Source organism: Ornithodoros turicata, chromosome 1, assembly GCF_037126465.1.
Source record: "Ornithodoros turicata isolate Travis chromosome 1, ASM3712646v1, whole genome shotgun sequence".
Lineage (NCBI taxonomy): Eukaryota > Metazoa > Arthropoda > Arachnida > Ixodida > Argasidae > Ornithodoros > Ornithodoros turicata.
The window spans coordinates 11,393,498-11,420,602 of NC_088201.1; the positions used below are offsets into that span (position 1 = coordinate 11,393,498).

At 45.3% G+C, this 27,105-nt stretch overlaps 1 protein-coding gene across 1 annotated transcript in view; it reads right to left on the reverse strand.

Moving 5' to 3' along the window:
- The window catches only part of LOC135377473 (inositol-trisphosphate 3-kinase homolog), a 113,313-nt gene that overhangs the window by 7,477 nt on the left and 78,731 nt on the right, over positions 1 to 27,105 (reverse strand). The gene's annotated exons all lie outside the window — the stretch shown is intronic.

The window sequence follows — 27,105 nt, forward strand, 5'->3', positions numbered from 1 at the left end:
GCCAGATAGCGGAGGGAGTCGAACTCCGCACCTCTCGGGTGCACTAGAAATACTTCGCTTAGTTAGGGTAGACAATTCGTTCAGTGACTGTACCCTTAGACACTTTACAGAGGCACTAAAGTCTCGCTATCGGCTCCGCGCGCGCGCGCAGCCCTCCATTCACAGCGAGAATGTTTTGATGCGTCGCTCTTTGCTTGCGCAAGAGGTCACTCAAACTGTTTGCACCCCATAAACGGCGCCGTGTAAGGAAATAGATGGCGGCAATGAGCGCTCGTTCTGCAATAGACAAAAACGCGTGCGGACGGCCCTTCCAACCAGTCAAGGATGTCAGTCTTCCGCTCAACTCTGCTCCCTACGAGAGGCGCGCGGAGAGGAGCATGACGCGCATTCATGCGGAAGAGAAGTCACCCTCGCCGACTGAATGAAGCGCGTAAACACGCGCATTTCTTACGTGGCGAACGGATGCAACAATTATCGGTTTGGGCGCCGTTCTATGTAGCATTTCCGTAACATGATTTTCGTGCGCCGCTGACGCCGACGCCAGATGTTCTGCTCGCGAGGTATTCGCGCGAAGGGATGTAGCACGATTCACCCGTCTCATTTCCCCCGAAGGTTAAAATGCCCTCCGAGGAGGGCATGGGGCAACGCGTGGTTCTTTCTTGGACGGAGTGGACGAGTGCAACATTAAAAAAATAAAATAAAATAAAAAAATAACAGACACGGCATTAAACAAAAAAAGAAAAAAAGAAAAAAGGAAATCTGAAAGTAGTAAGCACCCTGAAAGAGGTAAGAAAGTGCTAACCTATCCCTACTGCGACTACTTGCTCACACCCGCATCAGTCGACCTATGCAGTATGAAGCTAACTCTAACCTATATAAAAAGAGAAAAAGGAGATTCATCTTCCAAAACCACTCACTTGAACCTTCCCTGGGTCACTCCACTGACGCGAGGGGAACGGGACGGGTATATTGGGAACGGTGAAAATGAGCCAGTTATTTAGTGCCGGGGTAATCACGACGGTAGAGCTGAAATCGGGGGAATCGTGCACCACCTCCACGAAGGGAGTCATACTTACGAACGATCATAGTACGAACGAAGTATGATAAGTGGAATTAATTCGACAAATACTTTTCCAACCCTATCCATTGAACATGAAGATAGGACCATTTTATCTCAAAGTTTATGCTGTTACGTATCTTTTTTTTGACACGACCAGTACGTAAAGCTTAAAGGGAACGCATTGTGCATATATGTTACCAATTTTTTAATTTTATTTCTTCAAATGCGTCATAACAGGTGTTGAATCGATACAGACAACTAAGCAGAAGAGTACGATCTGCAAACAAACGACAAAGCCTGGAACAAGCAACTCACCGCGGAACGCGTCGAAAATTAAAACTGGACCGATGTTTTTTTTTTTTCTTTTTTTTTTTTTTTTTTGACGATCAAGGTATTACGTTCGTGCCTCAAGCATAAACAGCTACTATATCCCCACCCCACCCCCACCCCCAAGGTCCCCCCGAAAACAAGTGTAAACCGTGACCGGACGGCGATTGCAGAAACTCGGAAACTGCATGACAACGACCCTCCTGGTGACACAGTCATTTCCGTGACAGACTTTGCCCAAAAAGGGTATTGCAATGGTTCCGCAGACATCTTTCTCACCTGCTCTGAGTCCGCGCGACATCTCCCGTTTCTCGAACTTGAAGTCCACCTCAGACCAGATGAAGACTTCCCGCATCGTTTGCGGCCGCCTCTACAAGAGCGTTTCTACTAATGCGCGAGGAAGCACGTGCTTCTTTATTTAGGCGACGAAACCTTACTCTTTCTTTTTTTAGTCTCCAAAGACGCTAAATCTGCTGGACTATCGCTCGCCTTTTGCGGTTGAGTTTCCTCTATCGGCTAGCAAGGTAACATACGTTTCGAGGTTTTGCAAGGCCAGCGGGGTACCATTTGCTGCCGCGTGTACTGCAGAGATAAAAAAGAAAGAAAATACAAGGAAAGGTACGTTACGGTCGAAAAAGCGTTCTATACGCTGGTTTTCGAAACTTGTATTCTTTCAGCCGCTTTTTATAACAGCATACTCAGCCTCATTACAGAGAGACGCTTTTCCTCTGTCGGTTGCTACACGCAATGTCTGTGTACCGGCGGATATGTGCCAATAGGGCCGGCGAAATCTTAACGCAGCGTGTCTTTTTCTCTTTCTGGCAAAAATCGGAAACCATTAATTACTCTTACTACACGCACACGTTTCGAGGACAAAGTTCCGCCAATGCTTCCGTGCAATGATCACAACTTGCAGAAGAGAAGTAACCACAGTCGATATCGGTTTTTATCCAAGAACCGGTGTTTGCAGCCCCGCGGATCCCCTTAGCAACTAGACCCCATTCTGAAGACAGCAGGAGTCGTGTCGTATTGCCGTCAGACGTCAAAGGACACCAGATCGGGGACAAACGTCAGCTGAGCTTTCTGACAGACGTGAACGCAAACTATTTTCGGAGCATGCACTACAGTGATAAGCGCTGTAGAATCCGTCAACCTTAGAGCTACCGCCTCCTGTAACTGAGAAGAGTCAGTGACGTCACGGACGAGTCACACTTTGGGTAGCTAAGGAAAGCGTGACAATAAGGAAACCGAATAGGAAGAGATGCCATGAATTATGTGTCGACCGGTTGTGTGATGGGGCCTACGCAGATGAGTCACTGCCTTATCGAGTTCGATGACGTCTTCCAGAGGCTGCCTACCGATGCCCCTGATTGGGCTGGCCAAGCAATATTCTGGCTGTATGCAAAAATATGTTCCGGCGTGTGAATTATGCTGCCGGGCAGCTCCTCCAGGAAGTTATCAACATCCGATAGCAACAATTTCATTGTGCGTGAAAGCGATGTGTTCGCAGCAACAGGTCTGCCAATTTTCCTGCCTGTACTAGGCGATAAAAAAACTTGGCGAAAGACGTAATTCGCTCTACGTCTACAGACAGGAACAAGGATTGTTTGCGTAGTGCGTGTTGTATGCAAATGGTGATCTCGCAACCAGCTGCCCTTCCCTTGCCTTTTTCTGTTACGGACTGGGTCTTGATGCGGAAGTGCGGTAGCGTGCCACTTGACGCGACCGATTTCCTGTCCTCTAACAGCCTATGCTTCATTGCTCGATTTCCTACAGTGACCATTCAATGACGCATATGCATCAGCGCAATCATCCAGGCAAGCAGGTCTACTAGTCGAAAGCTGACCATGACGCCCTTGTGATGGCGGCATCAATGGGCAAAGAGATAATGTCTCCATGCGAAATTTTCGGCGCCACATTTTCAAGTAGGCCTAGACCTAGTTTACTGCAGGTTTCAGGATGAAACACCTCTGTTAGTATGAAGCCTACGTTAACAAGCTCAGAACAATGCTCCGATTTCTGCACATAGGGTCTGACAACGGCCACACGGAAACATGCGTATACCAGCGATGCTTAACAGATGACATTAGGGTACCGGATATTTTGGATTCGAGACCACTGAATACAGTGCAAAAAGACAAAACCACGAACCTGCCATGCAAGACCGTAGATCTACCCCGACACTGAAGCACTTCTGTTGCAATGATTTTCCAAGCACCGCTCCCCCCCCCCCCCAATTCCCCTCATGCAACATCCCTACCCCCAAATGCCCGCAAGAAATGCAAAACAGAAGAGCAGCAAATATGGGTTTCACACACCCCGCACGGGACTAAGAATATCTCTGCCTGTTCCTCCGCACGGCACAGCTGTCTTGCGACGTAAACCGCCGAATTATTATCTTCTGCGCGAAATCATAATGGTTCACAACCAAGGTCGATCTGTCGATCAGGAGTGTCTACCAAACGATTCTGTCAAATCGACCCTCGCCTTTCGCCGAAAAAAACCTTGAGTCGGACACCCGTTCCGGACTCCTTTCCAAAGTGGAGGAAACAAGTTCAGGGGAAGGCGCAAACCGAATGCTCCATCATGTGTTGGTAAACAGCGATAACGCACGAAATGTCGTCACCGTGCATTTTCTGGAATGTGACGATGATCCCAGGTGAGTAAGCAGAAGCCAGAATGCCCCCCAGCTCGTAGGCTACGTGATTCGTAGCACGGCGCGAAAGGGAGGGTGGCCAGTGGGAGACCTTGACGCTTGCTTTCCGGTCAGAGGCTTCAGAGGATGGTGGGAAGGGGGCAGAGAAGTAATTGTCTGGCACACGATGTCGCAGATGGGAGTGCCATGGGAATGGAACATCCGCCCTTCATCTCTCCAGCGAGGTGTTCGCGGGCCATTGCCGGTTGGGTGCAATTTAACGACAGTGGGGAGTCAGTTCCATGCTGCTACATGGCCTCTTATCAGTGCGCACGCGATCTTCCAAATTAAGAAAAAGGAAACGGCCGTAACCACAGTGAGGCAAGATAACTCGAGTCACCGTTTCGTGGAGACCGCAGTTTCCTGGTGTGGGGGCGAATGTAGTCGCGCCAGATAGTATTTATGAGGGAGAGACTTAGTAGATCGTAAGCATGCTACGAAAACGATACAATGAAGGAAGCTGTCAAAATCAAAGAGTAGCAACATGACGTCAGCCACTTCGGAGGTATATACGAGGCCATTGGCTCAACGTGCTTTCGGAACCGTTATCCTTCCCATCTGCTAAAACTCGCTATTCTTAACTTGTCCGCAATAATGGTCAAGAAGAAGCCAGCGAGATTACGGTTAAAAAAAATCAAATAAAAGCGTAATCACTTTGAACATAAATCTTTCACCCACCACAAGAAAAAAAAAAAAAAAAAACTATTTACTACTTCTAACAGCCGTACTTCTAGTCGTCTGAAGGTTACGCGGAAACCACTAGGCGTGTGAAGGACAGATCAATAACGGAGACATGGTTGCAAACGGTTGATATGTTTGTTCAATACTGAGCGTTGCTAAAGTGAACAAAACACACAGACACATACTAAACTATCTGCCACCTTTACAAGCGCATTATTAAAGCCGGTCCGTGTGGGAGCTCCTGGAACACTACACCGCTGTTGGCAAGCGACCACAGTTTATACATATACCTTGTGATCCGGTTATGGTCGTCGCGAATTTGCATGTAGTTAGTATCTAAACGATCAGCATTCCCAGCGACGCGTACAATTAGCTATATAGCCGATTCGTAAGGGACAAAATAGCCGCCACACGCTTGCGCAACGCATGTTGTTGAAACTGTCTCGAACTCGCGAAGCACCTCAAGGGCAAAGTGTGCGAAGGAACAGTTCCGTAAAATTAAGGTTACATAAGAAAGTGAAATGTGTAACATCAGCTACATATAGATGTGACGATATGCGCTTCGAAAGCGCCTTATGTGACCTCGAACATTTGTTTTGAACCAGATGTTGCACCGGGCGTTCCAGCATGTCCTGGGCGGGCCTGTCCATGGTGGCCAGTGGCGATCGAAAGAAGTGGGAGAAAATGGTAAATGCTTCGTGAATCTGAACAAAACGGACGAATATCTTGTGCATGCTTGCCCGATTATTCACTCGACCATGTCCCCGAAAATATGTCGAAAAAGGTGTTTCGCGGCTCGTCGTATGTGTTCGTAGTTCATATGAACCATTTGCATCTCTGTACTGCGAATAATTTTACACTAGCCGTCAGAATAATATGTAATAATAAATAATAATAATAATAATAATTTTATTTTTCCCACTCTATATACAATTGCAAACTACTGCAGGCCCGTCTAAGCCGAAAGGCTTGTGACACTGGGCCTGAGGCAGTCTAGCGACGTTCACAGAATAATTCATGGGCAGTTTACACAGGCAGTAAAGAAAGCAATTCTCTTCATACACTACTGGCAATAATACAGCTTACGTAATTGTTTTTTCAGCCTGAACCTTGAATCGATTAGCAAAAATACTGGAGTGAGTTGGTTAAACAGACGGAACATAACACATTCTTCGGCAAAATCCGTATTTCGAAGAAGGCATGTATTCGGTAGTTTTTGACTATGTCTAACTGGCTACTAGATAAAAGCCTCTTAACACAGGTTTCAAGTGTATAGTTTACTGTTCTGCTTTTTTTTTTTTTTAATACCAAATGCTGCAGAAGAGAACGAATATTATGCAATTATCGGATCACACTAGCTTATAAGCTATGACCTCTATGGTTTCTTGCAGTGTTTCCTTCTCTGTAGATATATGAAGACGAAATAAACTGAGCCAATTTTGATTTTTCCTCCCTACAAACAAGTTTCCATTAAAAGAAATCGTTTACCACAAAATGAACCAAGCAGCTGCGAATTCTCTGGCAAAATCCACTAAATTTAGCGACATTTCGTCACATTTTTGTGAAACAGAGTACGTGAACTAGAGTCGCTTGCACTTATTTCTTAACATCTCATTCGTTCCTGTGCTTTGTTCCGGGGGGCAGGGGTAATAAATGCAACGAAGAGCACGAAACATCCCGGCTAAGAATGAATGAATGATTCAGGAAGAGGGCGGTATCGTCATTTGACTAAACGAAGTGCGCAGTACACGCTTTACATTTTTGCGACATGTAGTGCAAGGAGCGGAATCGGAAATGGTCCTGGAACAACCATTAGTACTTAGCTGGATGGGAGGCATCACATGGTGTCTTAGTTTATAATGGACACGTGCCGTGATGCGCAGCAATAACAACCCAGGTTGAAAACGTAGTAACGTACAGCGTTTCATGTCCAGCGTTTCCAACGAGGACGTCAACCTGATCTTCAGTGTATATACAGGGTGTTTCAGTTAAGTCCCAGGGCTAAATAATTCGCGAGCGGGTGCACCAATCGAAGAACTTTCTTTTTTTAGAAATATCGGTCCGATACCACCTACAAGCTGCGCACCGTGTGAATGAGTGGGAGGCGCTCATTATTTAAATAAAAATTCAGATGAGTTTCGTGGAAAAACAACTTAAAGCAGGACGCCGTCGGCATTAAAATGGGTACTACCCCTTTTGGAACCTTCAGTGGACACCTTTTAGAGAAACATCTGCCACCGAAGCGGGTCGTTTGTTGCAGTAATTAATTCGTTTCGGTTTACATATTTTTGTCGCGGCAAAATGACGCTCTTCCACTCTCTTATCCATCAATAAATTACGTCATTTTGCGCTTCGCCGCGACCAGGCGCGACAGAAATATGTAAACCGAAACCAATTAACTACTGCAGCAAGAGCAAATGACCTGCTTCGGTGGCAGATTTTTCTCTAAAAGGTGTCCACTGAAGGTCCCAAAAGGGGTAGTACCCGTTTTAATGCCAACGGTGTCCTGCTTTAGAAGTTACGTTTTTTCACGAAACTTTACCATTTGAATTTTTGTTTAAATAATGAGAGCATCCCACTCATTCACACAGTGCGTAGCTTGTAGGGTATCGGACAGATACTTGTAAAAAAAGAGTTCTTCGATTGGTGCACTCGTCCGCGAATTATTAGAACGTCAAATGTAATCAAAGTTGGAGAGTACCAAGGAAGAAGCTTCAATAATGAAGTACTCTTTCTGCAGAGCCTCCACCGTTCTGATGCGTTTCTTCAGACGTGGCAAGAGACACCACGAAATACATGCTGTCCCTCAACAATCCATGAAGCAGACGACAGAAGTGTAGTCTGTTTCGTTTTTGCCGTCTGCAAAACATGTATCCGTCCCGAGGCACGCATACAACCTGAAGAGTTCATCTCCGTGTGTCATTCACTCCACGACTCGTCCAGGGAGAGCAGTCGTATCACTGGCAAGTGCCAAAGTTGAAACAAAGGGAACAAAAGTGTCCAATCAACAGTAAGATGCTTTCTTAAATTAATCCAATTACCGCTAGGGCTACCTGGTAGATATAACTTTATGGATATACGCACATGCCAGAAACGTCAACGGACAATGAATGCATGTACGGTGTTGAATGCTGTACTTAGTATCCAGAAATGAAATAACGTGAAATGGTGTCTCAAATCTAGGTACACACACAAGGGACTTTCTGTCGAGCGATATGACACGTACAGTTTGCAGGCAGGAATGCCGGAAGAAGATATTTTCTTCGCCGGGATTCAAGTATAAGCTATACGCGACTTCAGAGTTACGTCAACTACTGCTTCCTATATCATTGCATCATGGAGTTAAATGTCACCCATGAAAGTAAATTTGGTAATGGGGAAGTCACAGATCGGTCAGTGCTTTGCTTCACCTCGGCGGTTCTCCCACTAATTGCAGTCGCAGACATTTTTCTCGCGGCAGACGACGCAAATGGCGTGCCGGAGGCTAAGGTTCGAGCTTTGCGGCTAAAACTTTCCTATTTGTAGACAGCACGATTGGCAATGTACGCAACGACATAACACTGATATTGTCGAGCATGCGACATACGACCGAAATTGCAATTCGTCGAGGACTGTGCATCAATAATATCTCTCCTACTTGAGAACAAGAGTTATGTTATGTGAACCGCGTGATGGCGATAACGCGTATTGCTAAATTGACGACTGATAATAGAGAGTTTTAGGAAACCGTCGATAACGTGGCTTGCGTCGAACCGTATCAACCGGAACCAATCATTGGACAAGATTCTGAGTCACACATGACTGCGATTGGCTCCGATAGGCACGATAAGCTTACCAACGGTGTGCTAAAACTGCCTAATAGACAGCACCTTTCGTTTTCTTTTAGAGCAGCGGGGTTTTTGCTCGAGCAGCAGTGGCGATGTTTGGGGTTAAAGGGCATAGTGACAGTACTTATAGTAACAATTGCGTCGATCGACACCACAATCTCTGCGAATTTCCTCCTTCCGTTTTCTGCAGCTTATATTAATACCTTTCCGGCTAAAACGACCACCACACTCACGGCACTGTAACATCTGCAGGTACGATATGTCTTAAATTCCCTTATTAACCTAGCCGCTACACGAGGTATATGTGTATCTGGAAGTAATTGTATCTGAACGGGTTGTCTGTCACACATGAGGCAAACGAATGCAGACCTTTGAAAAGCACGTATATACTACACCGTTTTAAATATGCATTGCCAAACACATTAAACGGCAGAATGCAAGATAAATGGAAACCTCAGTATCGCAGCGAACCGCCAATAAGGAGTTTTAGTGGATGGGAAAGCGTTCACGATAATGGTTCCGAAAACGTGAGAATCCAATAGCGTGATCCCTTCGCAGTGGCTGACTGATCTTTGATTTGACGCCATCCTTTATCCTATCGTTTACGTATATAGATCCCTTCCGTTCTACTAAAGCTCCCTTATAACCGTCATCCACCCCTCCACAATAGTTGCGGCGGCAGCACTAAATGTACCCGTTAACTACGTGCTTATTAGATGAGCGTTAATATGACACCGAATGCAGCGGAATTAGGACAATGTCATGGGTGTACACCGCGCAGCGAGGTTAACAAAAGGCTGTCGCATCCTTGTATGTCCCCGTTTGCGGGCTGAATCCAAGCGATCACGACAATCCCTGGCACACGCATTATAGCAGTAGGAGCGAGAGCCTGCGGATCTATATATCGCCCTCCTCGCCAGAACGCGTTTACTGACGTCAGCAAAAGTGGACGAGGGGTAGGCACGTGGTGTCCCTAAGGTTGAAGGGCGTACGTGAGTCCGGTCAGCTCTTTGCCGGCTTCAGGGTCAATTCTTATAGAATTGTTGCATAATACGGCTTTGGTCACTTCCTTTGCCAGAGCGACCGCCACAGGGTCGGGCGCTCCCGTGAGATCTGGCTTTGACGTAATCCTCGACATTTCGCTCAATGAACTCAATTAAATCGAAACGACGAATGTGGAGACATCTGAGAACAGAAGCGCTCGCGTTAAAAATAACCACGCTGCAGTCGTGCGTGTCACAGGCATGCGTCCTTTCGGATGCCAATAGAGATGAATCACGTACCCGCCCACCAAGTCTATATGACAACTACCTCGAGTGAGTGTAGCAGTGTGAGCGAAATTAGAGAGGAAAAAGACTCGTCAAAACAATGTTGCGTAAACTAAAAATGAAGCTTACAGGAAGGACGGGAATGGAGCTGTGAAACGCTGCAGCCGAAAGAGAAGTGAGGCCGCGGTCAGATTAACAATAGTCAGAAATTGCGCGCAGAGGCAAAACAAGGCGCGTGGCAGGGTCTTTGACAATGCACATCAACCAGGAAAACCGTACTTTGAAGGAAATACTTAGGCATTGTTGACAGGAGCGGAAAATTGCCCGGAAAGCTGATGCTCGCACAGCAGAGGTCGCACATCCATTACTCGACAGGTTGGGAGCTATTTGCGTATTTTCAACAAAGCCCCCCGCGCACTGATACACGCATATAGGAAGTGCCGCTATTTTGTGGCAGCTGACGACCTTCTCGGCTTCCTCTTCATGCGTTTGGTGAACAACACACAGCAGCACTTCATTTCGTCATCTATTCGTTCGTGAGACAACAAAGCAAAGAGGACACCGCGAAAGGGGGAAAAAATACGCCATTTAAACGAATGGAATGACATGTGGGACCGGCCAATGTCGCCTCGCCAATCATCATGGTTATGTTCACGCCACACATTATCGGTATTATGGCTTCATAGTCGAATGCCAATTTGCGTCTTCATACATGTCAGGCGCTAAAATGATGAGATCACCTGAAAGAAGTGAAGCCTGAACTTCAGATCTTTCTTTTGAAATCCACAGCACTCGAAAGCCCGCGAGCGGATATGTACCGGAGACGTGTTTCTGGCTAGAAGCCACAGCCTATATTTACTGTATGCAATTATGTTACCTGCAGCCAAATGATTTGTCCACGTGTAGGGGTATTAGCGCTGGTCAAAAGCTGGCAAGCGAAACCAAATTAACGGCGATATCCCGAACCAAAACCCATTGGGCTCGCTTTTAGGCATACCATGTCGAAGATTGCTAATCGTTCATTACATGCAGAAGTTGCCCCTTCCTGAACAAAACACGACAGACGGCCTTGACCACGGTTCTTCGAATCCTGCGTATCGCGCGGTCAATAGCGGACGTAATATGACCGTGAAGGATAGTGGACTCTTTCCCAACCGTACATAATCCATAAACATTCACGAGAGGAACGAACTGACAAATGAGAGACATAATGGAAGCGCCAATTTTGTGACGACATTCTGTTGTTGATTCGAAAATGCTATTAGAACTTTCAAAAAGACACCCCACTTTCGTGCACATCAGCAGAAACGAGAGAGGCCCCATGAAACCCTGCCCCTTACTTTAAATATTTGTTTACGTTTTTTATAGTTTCAGACATCAGAAACAAGCATCTCAGTGCAACACATGTCACCAAGAATAAACTCTGCCCATGCTTGCCCCATTTACATTCGAAATGATGGATATCAAAACGCTTACAGGGTTCATGAGGACAGCACTCGAATCCACAGCCGCATTGCGAAGTGTAGAACAGTGCAAGCATAGTCTCGGCTCAAAATACATTCACTATATAAGTGATATATACCGGGTGTTTTAGTTAAATCCCCGGGCTAAATAATTCGCGAACGGGTGCACCAATCCACGAACTTTCTTTTTTACAAGTATCTGTCCGATACCACCTACAAGCTGCACACCGTGTGAATGAGTGGGAGGCGCTCATTATTAAAATAAAAATGCAAATGAGTTTCGTAAAAAAGCGTAACTTCTGAAGCAGGGCGCTGTCGGCATTAAAATGGGTACTACCCCTTTTGAGACCTTCAATGGACACCTTTTAGAGAAAAATCTGCCACCGAAGCGGGTCATTTGTTGCAGTAATTAATTGGTTTCGGTTTACGTATTTTTGTCGCGGCTGGTCGCGGCGCAGCGCAAAAGGACGCTCGTTCACTCCCTTATCCATCGCTAAATTACGTCCTTACATTAATGAATTACACCAATGAATTACACCAATGAAATACGCCCTTTTGCGCTTCGCCGCGACCAGCCGCGGCAAAAATACGTAAACCGAAACCAATTAATTACTGCAACAAATGACCCGCTTCGGTGGCAGATTTTTCTCTAAAAGGTGTCCACTGAAGGTCCCAAAAGGGGTAGTACCCATTTTAATGCCGACAGCGCCCTGCTTTAGAAGATACGCTTTTTGACGAAACTCATTTGCATTTTTATTTTAATAATGAGCGCCTCCCACTCATTCACACGGTGTGCAGCTTGTAGGTGGTATCGGACAGATACTTGTAAAAAAGAAAGTTCGTGGATTGGTGCACCCGTTCGCGAATTATTTTGCCCGGGGATTTAACTGAAACACCCGGTATAGTGACTAGCTCAAAAGTATCGTGCACGTAACGTGCACAATCTTTCTAGAACACGACGGGAAGACCGGGAAAAAAAACTGTATCCCCTGGACCATGTATTGCACGTGCAAGAGCGCTCAGGCATATAGCTGCCCCTTTGTTGGCAAGCTATCGAGCAACTAATTAGACTTGGCGTCGACGGGAGACGCCGATATTTATTGTTTGAACAGCTACGTACATTGCCTATCTCTGTCTGAAAACATCTTACGTACATTAGTTGTTACCTTACACTGAGATATACCCGGTCAAATAACGTGCAAGTACGAAGTAAATAATTGTGCATAACTAACTAACCGAATAACTGTGCATTCTATTCGAATTCTGAATCGAATATGGATGCATTCCAATTTCGAATCGGGGCGATCTCTCTTTCAAACCGAATATATTCAAATAGTTCCGAAGCTGTACTCGTAAGCCCTAAGACATCAGAAGACAGGATGATATAAAACAAAGTGAGCGCTGGGTCTGCATGCATACACAGGGTGTTTTTTTTTAATCATTTACATATCTTGTTTTTGTAAAGAAAAAAGCCACGACAGCAGTATAGATGTCGTTTTTGCAGTTGGGGCCAGTGCGCTCGAGAAGTGCGCCGTTCCGGTTTCGGCTCATTTGCATACGAAAATTGGCGATTTATATCTCGAAGAAGGTGCTCGTTTCAGGATTTTTCAAAGAGGGTAAATTTAAATAACGGTCGCCTCCAATTCCGCTGTCTCGCATTTTCCCGCAAACATTATAATTAAAACAAGCTTATTAACTTTAGGTAGTTAGTCGTCCACCAGCTACGTGCGTATCCGCATGGCCGTATAGCTCGCCCGCAAAAACGGTATCTGTGTGGCTTTCATAGCTTTTCTACAAAATAAAAAAACAAAATAATCGCATAAAAAATCATGGAGACCGTGTGTAATAAACGGGAGTGATTCACACGTAAGGTGGGCCAGCCTACACCGGGTGTCTCGCGAAGGTGCCCCGGCTGAGTAATGCAGATACAGCTGAAGCTATCCAAGAACTTTCTCTTTGGTAAATATCCTTGAGGAATAGACCTCTACCTGTTTGTAAACAAATGACGTCATAATGTTCGACAGCGCCACGAGTTTGGTAGAGTTGAACTACGTTCAAAGCTAGTGGCGAACAAGGTCGTGTCCGAAAGCCACGGTCTTGAGGGGAATACGATGGTCTCTGAAAGGGACGCGACCTTCGGTCCTACTTTTCTCCCCTACAGCTCTCCCCTTCCGATCTGTTTTGGTTTCGGTGTGTCTACCAACGTCACGATGACGTTTCTCGGGTAGAGGTTTATTGGCCAAGACCTGAGCAGTGAACGGCTCATTTGCATACAATCATTAATTAAATATAACTCGTAACGTCTACTTCGGAAGCTTTCGGAACTTCTGTTTGACCGATCGGAACCTTCGGGGAAAAATATTCCGGAAAAGAACCGTGTACACTTAGTGATTTTTTTTTCTTTTTTGTAATTAATTGGTGTCGGTCTACATATTTCTTGCGCGGAGCAGCGTGCCAACGCGCTCTTTCGTTTGGCTATCCGGCAGTCGATTACGCGCTCATCCGTCTGGTTCACACCACGGGGGTGATGGAAGTTACGGAACAGCCGCAAGAGACCGCGCTTCGGTGTTCCCTCTCCTTCTCTACCCGACTGGTACACAGCGCACGCGGAACTGTCGTTCGGAAGGCGAGATAGCGTGCCTTCATCGTGATGACAAATGCACCGCGAGAGCTGTGTACTAGTCTGGTAGAGAAGGAGAAGGCATAGCAAAGAGACTTTTCTGTCTGTTTCTTATGTTTCGCAGCTGAGCGAAAGAGCGAGTTGGCACGCCGCACCGCGCAAAGAATATGTAAACCGAAACCAATTATCGATCCGAAAAAATCACGAAGTGGACCCGCGCTTTTCTCGGAAACATTTTTCGCTGAAGGTTCCCATCGATAAAACAGAGGTTCCGAAAGCGTCCAAAGTAAAATTTAGAAGCTATAAGTTTTATGTAATTAACGAGCGTATGCTCACTGTATGACCTGCTCACTGCTCAGCTCTTGCCCGATGTCTCAGGGATGCTTAGAACGCTTTTCAACAGCGTCGCCTGTTTACGATTTATTCAATTATGCAGCCGGGAGACTTTGCGTGAAACACCCAGTATATGTGCGGCTACCTGATGCACGTGCAGCAGAGTAGGACTGTGGATAATTTCGACGATCTGGGGGTTTTGAACGTGCGCCTGAAATCTCAGACACCCACCATGCTGAAAAAACAAAACAAAAAAAAAAAACGTTTACCTCCTCCACATTGCTACCGCCCTCTGCCGGAGTCGAACAGCCGATATCCGGCGATCCACTACCAACCGCATACGGCTACAATAGAGCACCCGAAGTTTCGTGAGTTGCTCGGCTGCCAAATCAGTTACTACGCGTGCACATCGCAGGCAAGTCCTCGGGCGATACCGTCTGCTCCACATGTCTTTTTGTTGCGTTCAACTCGCGTATGGTACAGGTTAACGCACCTGCTGTCAAGAGACTCGGTCTGGTGGCGTGCTCTCAACGCTCCAGGAACCGGATTCGGCAATCGTAAGCACTTCCGCGAGAGCAGCTGGCCCCCAAAAGTAGGGCGACAGAGCAGGACTCTTGACGTCATACCCTTCCATCTTCATAAAGACAGCCTCTATATCATACAAAGCAAGCGTGGAAGGAAGGCCAAGCCCGGTTCCGCTTCGCCTCACAGAGCTCTTTTTCGAGGATGTGACCCCTATTGTGTAACGGAAAAAAAGAAAAAAGAAAACGCGTCCCCGATAACTCCGAGCGAGACGCTCCGACGGCGATATTCGAACGCCCTCACATTTTTGATAAGTAGTTACAGGGAGCTGGGGTAGAAGACTCCTCCTGGAACTCCTTGAGATCTCTCTTCCCTCTTCGTTGAACCCTCTCAGTTTAGAAGGACCTGGTTACTAATCGTAACTAATGGTGGTTGGCTGCCTTTCGAGCCACTTGCCTGCCGACATGGTGGCATGCATCTCCGTGAAGGGTGGGGTGTTTCGTGCGTCCTCGGCTGTAGGAAGACGCACGATAGCACAGAACCGCTCGAAGGGCAAATTGCATTCAAATAATCGTCCCAAAACCCGATGTGTTCCGACAGAAATTCGAAACTGGACCCTCCCGGTTTCCGTGCTAGGATTACGTCACATCAGCATAATATTTCGCGATTCGCTAGTCAGCCTCTCTTACATGTTTTCCACAAACTCACCCATACCTGATAGGAAATCCCAACTTCACAAGCATCTAGGTTCGATTCAAGTTCCAGCCACCAAGAATTAATGGAAGACTAGAAACGACTCGATAATGCGAACAGATTAGGGAAAGAAAATATATAAAATTGTCGTCCGTGTGCGCCAACACCAAGGACCATGCGGACGTTCTTCGGCACAAAATAAATTTTGTTATTTATCACGATTATCTGTGTAAATCATCTCTCAATATTTTATGCGTATACTTTTCTTTTGATGGTAGATGCTTGATGGTGTTTGATGATAGTATTTCTTTGAGGAGCGTTATTGCTCGGCATTTGGCCGTTTGTCCCAGCCCACAAGCGCCTTCTAGGCTTAAGCGGGTCTGTTCTGGTCTTGTTTTCCCTGGCTCGCAATAAATCGAATCGAATTGAATCTACATGCGAATTAGATGCCAGGTCGATAAGGGATAAATGATATACCGTGCCCATTCCAGACTCGTTTGAGAATCTACAGGACAAGTTCGGAGGTCGACGTGTGAGCAACAAGATGCGGAAGGACTTCATGAGAACCCATCGTGATCGAGGCTACGAGTGGTGGGCATTGACGAAAGAATGAGTATTGGCCGAAGATGTAGGGCCTCGTATAATAGGAGTGGATGGATAAACAGGAGTTCTACCATGCTGAGACAATTTCAACCCATACCAAGACTAGAGCACTGCTGCTGCGTGATTTCTTACGATGCTGAAAGTAGCTAGGCAAAATATTTCAATGACACTATGAAATGGACGGTCGCATCCAGAAACCCATCTTTACGAAACAGATACCACAATGTTCGGCATCGGTCAACAATCTTCTTGGCAATTTTTTTTTTTTTTTCGTCCGAAAAGTGTCTGGATAGTAAATAAACGACTTTTAAAGGTCAGCGCTGCTTCCGCAGCTGCGGAGGCTCCGGCGACAACGAGATCAGCGTGACGTCACTCCCTAACAGGAGGAGTGAGAGGGCGAGAGGGCAGGCTCAGGAGAAAGGCGCCGTCCAGACGACCGCACCGCCGCGGCATCCCTTTCCTCAAGGCCGTGTTCTGATTGGTGTTGTAGAGAATGACGTTTTCGCCCTTTTCCAGAGAGGGAATTCTGATATATTCTCAACATCCGACGTCTGCTTGTGTCATGTATTCCAGTCGCTTCATCAAACTGCGCTTCTATTTCGCGCGGTATTTTCGATACTGTGGATAGTGGTCAACGCGAGGACTAAAATGACACCATAGTTTCGAAGTCGACTACGACGGTTTCGACAGCCGTGTAGGTCCGTCCGCAACAGTTGTGGATAGAGAAGAAGAATGAGAGAATAAGGAAGAAGTTGTAGGATGGGCACCGAAACGAGTGCGGGAGCCTGAACATCAAGATCGGACGGCTTCACAAAGCAATCGCAGCAAACGCGTTCGGCACAATGCCCCAAAACGCATCATTTATGAGCGAACTCTCCCAGTTTTCACGATGCGGGGTATGTAGCAGCGTAAGCCCTGCACTCATAGGCTGCTGGGGGATCACGTGTTCAGTGCGGCTACAAAACCGCCGTGAGGAGGGCGCGCCTTCAGATGTCACACCGTGGTGGCAACTAATCCCAAGCCGGCGCAAACAGTTGTCAGGAGGAACTTCTCTAGTACAAGCGTAAGCGTCCAGAGGCGAAGCAACAACTGCTTGCGAGGGGTGGAAAAATGCGCAGCGGGCCAGGGAGAACGACAACATGGTCATAGGGACCTTTACCGACATAGGGACTGACCCGGTACCGGCCAAGTGCAACGTCCTCGCCCATTCGGAGACCTGGACCAACCTACCGCACGCCATGGAAGGCTCCCGATGCGTTTCCCATGCCAAGGGAGAAGACAATTGAACTGCCGGTGTAGCCATCTCCTTGAGACATGACGAAACTATCTTAGCGGTCAAGACAGCCACTCTCCAAGTCGACAAGGTAGAGAATGCCCTAGCCGCTGTAGACGAAGTTGGTGACGTATGCGTCGTAGAAGTGGACTACAAGGATGTCCCTACCCACATGGTGCTGGTACGTATACATTACACTGGGGTCCTCTAAAGACAAAATCAAGAGGTTCCCTTCTAGCCAAACTCTTCGATTACCGTCTGCAAGCAACACCTTCGTTGAAAACTTGAAGGAACGCAACACGCCCATGATTGTCATGGGAGGCTTCAATACGAACATCAAGAAGCTCCAAATAAACAACTGCTTCGCGGATTTTATGAATTTGCATCTAGCCTATTGACCATAAAACTACCACAACCCGTACTGAAAGTGCTATAGATTGTGTCTTCGTCATTAGCATAGTCAAGCTAGTGGTGGCCAAGTACGTTAGCTACATCAGTGTCCACAGGCCTCTACTGTCCATCGCCGGAGAATGCCCGCGATGAGCATATAAATGCTATCGCATTTCAATGGCAATCTGCACAGCTATTTCTTTCTAATTTTCTTTTTTTTTTCTTGTTCGATTTTTCTCGTTCACTTTCTCGTCACGTCACCGTCCAGCTGCTTCTGTTATTTATTTGCCGCGTAAAACACCCGTGCTACAGATTCGAGAGAAAAGTCATTAGCTACGTTTTTACCAATTCTCAAAACGGTCCTCGGTTACTTTTACTTCAGCACCACCCATGCCCGCAAACGGGTGCATTGCCAATGCTTACGACACATCAAAGCGTGAAAACCATGGGCCGGATAAAGGTCTTGCATACACCATCTGCACGCAATCGAAGACAGCTCGAAACAGAATTCAAACCGTCCCTATAAAGACAAATAATATAGTTGTCACAAAGCCACACAGCTCTCATCAGCAGCTGAACGAGAAGGTATTCGAGAGTAGCCACAGCGCAGTACTGTAAGCAGTGCACACCCTGGACGAACACACCCTCCGTCCCCTCCATGGGACCGCCACTGATGTGGTGTCCGGAAACATGCGGGACATCGAAGAACGACAACAGGAGGTGAGAGACGGGCAGAAAATAATGGCCCCACGTTCGAGCTCATCCGCTTAATTGCTCAGCAGTGGCGTATCTCTTGACAGAACGGCGCCCATGGCAAGCAGTGAAATGGCGGCCCTGTCGAAGCACCTGACGCTCACCTCTAAGACAACCTTACGATACTAAGAAAGAAAAAGAAAACTAGTCAAGGCTGTTAATCTTTTCACTGACAATTTTAATGACTCCAAACATAAATGTAAAAAGATAAAATTGCGTAGACACAGGCAAGCTGGTGGATGAACTCCATAACGGCAAACCTGATCGAGCTGCTGTGTTGTGTTGTCTACGTGTTTTTGCCCCGCTCAGGTTTGCCGTTATGGAGATAAATGTAAAACAAAATCAACGATGGCACCCAAGAAAATTAGAACAACGCTCCTTTCAGCTCTTTTTTTTTTCTTTTTGTCTCTTCGCGTTCTATACTGAGCATAGGAAGATCGCGGAGCCTGCCTTGCCCCATGCAGGCTCTCCTCAAATACGAACATGGTTTTAGCTTACTCGGCCCCCTCCCATTTCAGTGCATCCCCTTCCGAGTGACGCCCAGAACAGGTGTAGCCACTTACCATACCCTAGTGCGCCTCTGTTGCAGATTCCCAAGCACCAGAGCATATTCAACACTGTATATACATGCCGTGGAATTTAAGCTTACACGTCGTACATACATCCTCTCGGCGCATATGCAACTCGACGCTAACAGCCAGGAAAGCCCAACATACGATCGTGTTATTTACGCGTTCTCGAGTATAGGTGACGTCAATAGCACCCTTCGAGCTTCTCCAGCTTCAGCATTCAACGAAAAAAAAAAAAGGGGGGGGGGCGTAGCTAAGAATGCGTAGAATTCCGCCTCAGGTAAACGAACACTTGCAAGTAAATCCCAACTGCTCTTGAACACATCTCGCTCAACGACTTCAGCGGGGGAGTGATGTCCAAAAGGGACTAGTCGGCATTGATGGCCAGTAGTTAACTACATGTAGTTAAACTACTAGTTAAACTACCTGATTGTAGTTAAAAAGTAGTTATGAAATACTTGCAGAAATGTAGTGGCAACTACTAGTTAAACTACTATTTTAAGTAGTTAACTACAGTAGTTAGGTTACTGAAGGCGCCAACTACTTCCGATTTTGCCGCAAGCTTTACATCACGATTGTGCTTCCGACTTTTACCTTGCGCTACTTGTTTGATGAGAACGGAGGTGCAGAGCAATTGTGTCGTGCCTGTGTACTAAATCTTCACTTTTAATGCTTGTCAAGTGAAGCCTCACTTGCTGCAAAATAATTCTGCAACTTAGTTTATCGCATAGGCACAGAAAGAATTTCGCCGCAAGCCTTGTATTTGACGATCGTAGCAACGGCTTGAGCCAAAGTTTATCATTGCTCGTGATTCATATTTGGGTGTCCAAGAACACTACAAGGGATTGGTGTTGATGGACAACATTAAGTAGTTATGGATGTAGTTAAACTACATTGCAGTAGTTAAAAAAGTAGTTTTAACTACTCCCTGAAAAGTAGTTGAACTACTAGTTAAACTACTCAATCGCAAAGTAGTTAGTAGTTATAGTTAAACTACTGTAGAAGTAGTTAGTGGCCATCACTGCTAGTCGGATCGGGAATCAGATAACGGAATGCTAGACCTTTCCTTGCGAACGATTTGAGTCAAAGCTTAGACCTGTTTCTGTGGACCACGTAGCGCGAGCGGGCAAGCAACGTCAGCGTCCCAAAATATGCGACGCGCCGTAGTTTAGCAGACGACGTGCCAGTTTGGTCTCGAGTCGTTCGCACTTGGCAAGATGCACCGCTGTTTCTGTGGATTTCCTACAGGTTTTGTAGCTCTCCTCGAGGCATATCGCTTGAAACACCACGCAGAACCCGCTGAAGAAACTCCCTACTGTTTGGGTCCGTGGCCACTTGGGCCCGAAATGGCGCTGTGCAAACTTTGCTGCAACAGCCCCGAGCAATTTTAATCGGGCGGTAATCCTGGGTCCAAACAGTGATACAAAAGTTGGGAAGCTCTACCGTTCGGACGCTGCTGTGACATCACAACGGAAGCATCGCCGCCGGTCTCACCGGTTCTCGGTCAGACTGTTCGTCACGGGACTGTTCGACGTGACGGAGCAGGCACAACCAGTGGGCACACAGTGGGCGCACTGGGATATCAGAGGTGGGATGCGATGCGCTCAAGACAGAATGTCCCATTCACCCGAACGTTTTATACAAATGTGTTTCGTTATCTGGTACAATATCTGCGCTGTTCTCGCACGTTGTGCCACGATTCCGTTTTCACAGTCTCTCATTTTCCTTACGTTTGATATAGCGCAACAAGGTGATCGAATAAAAAAAAAAAGGACTGTACGATGCTAGAGAAATTGTATTTCCACGCACGAGGAAAAAAACCTCGCTGCGCACCACGAGGGAAAAAAAAGTAAGTTAGGGAGCAATTACATCTTCCCTGAATCGCAATTGGTCCCCATTTTAGTCCCAATTACCCGAAATTTACTTACAAGCACTGCAAATAGTCCCTAACCTTCCCATGCATTCCCACTTCCGTGCATTTAGTCCCCGAAGAGGACTAAAATTACTCCTTTCTTCTTGGGAAGTGATGTAATTTACAATCAAAATTAAAGTGGCACCACCCCTCTGTTAAACGCAATTCGATAGCATGCAAAAAGTGAAGGGAAAACCAGTTGAATGGAAATCGAAGACTGCTAGACAACTTACTGAGCATCACGTAATCCCTCTGAAGTACGTCACCAATGCAAGATAACTTTATGGTCTATTCACACAGCAATTCCGGTGCTTCGTATACAGGGTATATAGCAAACAAGACTGGTCTGCGCGGCGAGTGGTAGGTCGTGTTCGACTCGGCAGGCTCAACATCAATTGTAGAAGTGAGGACGGTGAGGATGCAAGGTGACATGAGCGACATTGGTGAGGCAAGTCGAAATCTACTATACTTCAATCACAGAACGCGTGGCATGTCGACAACGAGTTGAAGCAAATGATTCTATACAAGATTTCTGTATCTTGGAACGATTCACATACAAATTCACAATTCACATTCAAATTTTGTTCCACGTTACAAATGGTCACCTTTGGCTTGGTCAACTTTGGAAATGGCTGTTTCCCCAAGAAAAAGAAACAGCCATGCGCAATCCAGGCGATGTTTCTACAAAATCCCCATTCTATACTTATATCTTTTTGTCTTTGTATTCCACAGCACATTACCCGCAACGCTGTATTATGGTGGTGATGATGATGATGATTTTTATGGCGCATCGGCAACTATGGCCATAGCTGCATTATGGATACGTAGCATAATGAGAGTTCGGTCGGCTACAAATAGATATAGAAATCACTAAGTGAGGTTCGGACAAACGTAAATAGGCGACGTACAAAAACAGCCTGGACGTAGACGGGTACGAATGAATGGAGCTGGGAAAGTACGTGTATAACAGAGGCCCGTTGAGGAAACAGAGAGAAATTGACACGCACTTTCCAGTGTCGATGGACGCAAACTACCACTCGCCGACACGCACAGTCCTCCTGTCACAGTGCCAAGCAGACTGGCGCCACCAACTCCATACCCATACCGGGGATGGGCATAAATCCATTTTTTTAGTATTTAAATACAAATACAAAATATTTTGTTGAAAGAGGTATTTAAATACTTTGCATAAATAATTTTCCATATGAGTATTGAAATACAAAATATAAGTGCAGTATTTAAATACCATAACCATAAATATACTGTGAGGAAGATGTCATCTGGAATTACAGAAATAATCATGATCACAACGACAAATCAGCAAGGGACAATATAGCGTTTATTTGTTATTCATCGTGGCGATTTTATTACTAGAAGTTCCTCGAACTATAGACTGCATCTTCTAGGTATCTTCTGTTCAGCCGTAGAACCTTGGAAAAAGTTGGGTATAAATCGCTCGTGGAATGAGTCGTACCTTTTAGGGTATAAATTTATACCCTCCGGAAGGGCATATATAGTTTATACCCTATAGTCCAGGTCTAGAATTTATACCTTTTCTTCACATAAACTACACCTCTACAAAGGTATATTTTAATCCAGCTTGCGACAAATTCTTAGGAGAGGGAGCTGAAATATCACCTTTGATTAGAAGAAATGCTTTATTTTTATTTTTTATTTTTTGTTGTTCACACACACGTAAACTATTTGAGAGCAACGCTCGACTACGTTACTCCCCGTATAAAAAGAAATGAAATAAAGTAAAAAAGAAAAGGTTCAAAGAGGAATACCGTTCCGCGAGTTTGGATCGACCTACAGTCACTATAAGCTGAAGATCGACCAAATCTCCAGATATCGACATTTGAAGGACAACAAATACGGCTGGCAACTTGGCAAATTATAGAGCATCCTTCGCATGGCAGGCAATCGTACGTGTGAAAACGGCATGATTTCATTATTGCAGGTACACGTATAACGCAGTCATAAACTCACCCTGTAGATTGTAGTATACAACTCTAACGTAGTCTGTGTTTCTTAAATAAATTACTGTGGATCTTAAATGATACCGCTTCAACAACAACAACAACAACAACAAAAAAAAAGAATCATGAAATCCAACACGTGGTGCTAGTAAAGGCATAAAAACGCTGAAGGTATAAACAGTCTGCAGTTATACCTTAAGAGGTATAGCCTCGGTTGTCTATGCTATACACAAGGTATAAACACGTGATGATGAGGAGTTATAAATATGTTACGTTATCCCTGCTTCATACCTGTTTTATACCCTTGTGTATGGTTGGAGGTATAAATCGGCCCTTTGCACCTTTTCTATGCCCTCCAAATGTATATATCTGGAGCAGAAGGTATAAAAAAGGCACAACAGCCCATTATGATACCTTCTTCATACCTTTTTTTCTAACAGTGGGATTCGCAAAGGAGAGCACCTCTTCACAGGCGCTCTCTTGAGAGCTTACGAAGAGAGGCTTGTATTAAATTTGACGAAGAGGCTTTGTACAACAAGGTAGTCGGGTAGTCTCGACCGTTGTCTGCAACAACCGTGAAAAACTGGCCATCTAAAATGGTTGCCAGCCAGGAAAGCCCAACATACGATCGTGTTATTTACGCGTTTTCGAGTAGGTGACGTCAAGAGCACCCTTTGAGATTTTCCAGCTTCAGCATTCAACGAAAAAAAAAAGAGGGGGGGGGGGGAGGGTGCGTAGCTGCTACTACTGGCCACCACATAGTGGTGCGTGATTGCGACAACAGGATATCTGCGTGGCTCTCCGAACTCTGATGATTTGCCCTTCTTACCGAAACGTCAAATGCAGGGTAATTTTAAGATATGAGTCATCTTGGGTATTTAGGAGTATCTAATCTAATCTAATCTAATCTAAAGTATTTACAAAGAAAAATACCGAAAAAGAGGTATTTAAATATTTAAGTATTAAATTTTTATTATTATTTATTATTACTATTATTTATATTATTATATTATATATATTATATTATATTATTTATATTATATATATTATATTATATTATTTATATTGTATTATATTTATTTATTATTTAAGTATTAAGTATTTAAATTTGCCCTTCTTACCGAAACGTCAAATGCAGGGTAATTTTAAGATATGAGTCATCTTGGGTATTTAGGAGTATCTAATCTAATCTAATCTAAAGTATTTACAAAGGAAAATACCGAAAAAGAGGTATTTAAATATAATTATAAATACATTTTTGAAATCTGTATTCAAATAGAAGATATAAACTCATGTATTTCTATTTTAAATATTTTAATTACAATGTATTTAAACACGTTCTTTATAACGCGTTAGTACCGCGAAGCGGGTGAGCCGGATCCCGTGACAAAGGTTACTTTCGAGTACGAGCAGAAAATTAGAAGCATGAAGCCTAAGAGCGCTCTTGTTTCTAGTAAACAAAAAAGACACGCCCATATATGTGCTTCGTTATATCATGCATGCATCATTGGCCTGCATGCCAGAGAGTTGAGGGCAAAGGAATTACGTGTCGTACTTGGCGAGATATAAATCCTTGAAGACACATACGCGTCATGCTCTGACGTTGGAGGAGCAAGAGCTACGGTCATTTCCCATTGGTTCTCGTAAGCACGTGAGCTCTCCCACAGCCGCCTCGGGGGCGTAGACGCCCGCAGCGATGTCAGAGCCCGATGAGTTTCGGTACTCGCAGTGACGGTTTGCTACGCTGTGTCTATAACCCTCGTTGCCGTAAAAAAAAAAAAAAAATGGAACGCAGGTTCACATCAATGAAAATAGATGTCTTTCACATTTATCCGGCATACTTTCCCTTTGGGTACTTATTTTTCCTACGAAGACGACTTTCGTTCCCACCCAGAAAACGAAGCCTCCAATAGTAAGCTACGGCAGGAAAATGAAAAAGCAAAAGTGTGGACAATTAAGATACCCCGCCTTATCCCTCCCAGTCATTATCATCACGAACATCACTATCAGATTCCGTGTCATTCAGCTTGGAATCTCTCTGTTAAATAAAGTTCCGCCGTCACTACCGGATCCTATTTTATTCCTGACGATACGCATAAAGCAGGAGAAGACGATGTTAAAGCGGTTCTTCTGCAACTGATAAACCTCAAACGACATGCAAGTGAACAAAATTAACAGGATATGCCCACAACCAGGACCATACGTGTTTTGGAGCCTTCGATGAAATACAACAAGATTGAATACGACCAACTGTGTAATGGTCCCTGCTCACCCCGTATCGATATACAATCGGCAGCACGTAATAGGTTACGTCGAGAGAGAGAGAGAGAGAAAGAGAGAGAGAGCGCTAGTGAAGTGCTCCGGCATGGGAACAAGCTCCGTTCCACTCTGGCGGGTCTGTCCTTCATTTTGACTTCTGTTCAAACGAAATATGCTTTGTTGTGATCAGTTCGCTGCAACTGCTCTTTCATTAGGGGACGCTGGTGTTTTGTGATCTGCACCGCAACTACCTGCAAGCATGCGTCGAGACGGAATATCCGTTTGTTTCACGATAAGTGTACCACTCCAGAAGTACCACACACTACACAGGCCACTCCTGCTTTTGCACCTATCAATTTTGATATAGGCGATCCAGAGCTCCTTTAACTTATGCCCAACACCATCATCATCCCCTTCTGATTGCCAATATTTCTCAAATGTGCCATGACTCTTCTCTTTCGACTTCGCCATGGTGTACTAAGTATTGTTGTCGAAAGCATGAAATGAAGCAGCTTTTTTTTTTCGACCATGTGTCCCAACAATAAAATTCTCGCAGAATTCTGCCTACCTCACCCTTGGCAGCTACGCCGTGTCTGTGTGGCACCATTGTGTCTTCCATTTGAAGGCAAAAATACCGTGACACTAAGTTGGGTGAGTACCTAATCCATCTGCAAATCATCTGATAAATCAGAAAGTCAGTAAATTTCACAGTTAAATTGCAACATGCTTATGATAGCTTAGAAGCTTACTGGATTTGATTGTTCAATCATACCCCTCCCAACAAATTACAGTAACATGTACAGGATGCCCCCTGTCAGTTTCCCACAAATGACCACAAAAGCCTCTAATTAAATGTCTTCAGAGACATTTAGCAAAAGTATAGCCTAGCAAATATCAGCGAAGTGCGTGAATTGTTGCGGTTTCATAGGCGACTCAGAATTTCGCGGACAGCCGATTGCTGCCAACTCTTTACGGGAAACATCTGGTTAGATGTTACGTCGTTTCGGGAATGAGCTTGTCATAAAAATTAACCGTTCATGAACTTTACGATTATACATATGTAAGTAATGACCGTGGAAATCATCAGCAAAGTGAAAGAACACCGTCTAACGTGGCTCGAGAAATATGTTTAACTGTGGCTAACATACTGCTAGCGTGCACAAGATGGTTTCGGTAACTCCGAACACTCGCTTCATAAACCTAAGACAAACTACAGTTATGGTATTATCCCCTGCAGCGAAAACATTTTAATATCAAAATTGTGTCCCTATGAATGTGTCCACCTCCCACAGCTGCATGTTCGTATTGTTAGAACCACAGATATTTTCTGGTTTATGTAGGAAGGGAAAGCAAACGTAAGGTCACGCTGAAAGAAGGAAGTCACTGAAAAGGAAGTACACCTTTTCAGTGACTTCCTGCTTTCATCATTAATTTCTTAGGCACTTCAGGCTTTGTATGTATTTGTCCCTTCTATGTGTTCCAGCTTCAGAACAACAATTCCCATCATGTTAAACGTAAGGTCGTCGGCCTTTCGCAGGCAATATCCGAGCAATACTGTAACCAAATTCAAAATGAATCTGTGGTGAATAGGTGGCGCTCTCCTTTTTTTTTTAAGTTTTTGCGCTAACATGCGCGTGGTGCTGAAAACTTTACCTGGCAGCGAGAATATGACGGCCGAACTCACGTCGTCAGCGAAATTAAAGCAAGGCCCACTGCCAGCCGTAGCCTCGCATACGACACCAAGCGGAATGCATTCTAGCGAGCAGTGTGCCGACGTGACGGCAGTCGAGATGACGAGAATGTGACAGCCCAACCCATGTTCGCCGTGCCCTCAGCAAAATTTAATAAGGTTCGGTATCAGGGCATTGCGTGCGACGC